Genomic DNA, 969 nt, shown 5'->3' with positions numbered 1-969 from the left:
TTAATTCTATGATTATTTTCCTCTTTTATTATACCAAATATTGTATTAATTGATATATTCTACTTATATTTGGTATTTGGTACTAATTGTAGGAAAGTGGAGCAAAAAGAGATAAAAGATGGATTTTTCAAGAGTTTCTCAATTCAAAATGGAGTCTACATGGATTATTGGTGGAAGATTAGGAGGAAGTCTATTTAGTTTCAAAAAGCTAAAAATTAGGAAAATGATAGGATGGCCGACCCGTGTGATTAATACTCGAAGGAGTCAGCTATTACGTGGATTAGAAACTTGATTTTCATTGGACTAGTAGTTGTTTCCTTAAACAATTCATCTTCTCTTTACTAGAAAAGAAACAGCATTGTACTTGATCTTGACTTCTCTCCTTTAGCCGACTTTTGGGGAGGACAAAAGGCCGGATCCCGTGTCATTAAGAGTTGGAACTCTAGGAAGTAAAAGACGGCCGTCACTCACTGCGGCTGATTTTCAGCTTGCTCTTAGTTAGTTTGTGGAGAAGGAACCAGTGGTTATCAAGGGAGTCCTGCGGATTTCCCTTGAGAATGTGTAGCTAAATCTCCGTTTTCTAGTCAAGGGGACAATTGAAGATTTGGTTCAATAATTACTGTGAGATCTAAATTATTTTAATTGTTTCCTCCATTTATTGGTAATCGTATGTTTTCTGCTTTTAATTGTTGTTATAACTATCGTGTATGATTGAATAGATGCGCAATATTTAATTATTCACGTAGGTTATTTTGCTAATTGGGAGTAGTTGAATCCGTAATTATTCGATTACTCCCGTCCCGGTAGCAACTGGCATAATTGGATTTATGTCAGGAAAACATACGATCTAACTTAAACAAACCCTCGTAGCGTGTTTGTTAGTTAGGATTGGGCTTTTCTAAATTTTAATACAATCTAGAAATTAAATCTTACGGTCGTACTTAGGGTTGTTTTCGGGTTAAAAAAATA

This window comes from Coffea arabica, chromosome 3c (genome assembly GCF_036785885.1).
Source record: "Coffea arabica cultivar ET-39 chromosome 3c, Coffea Arabica ET-39 HiFi, whole genome shotgun sequence".
Lineage (NCBI taxonomy): Eukaryota > Viridiplantae > Streptophyta > Magnoliopsida > Gentianales > Rubiaceae > Coffea > Coffea arabica.
This window is presented reverse-complemented; position numbering follows the sequence as displayed.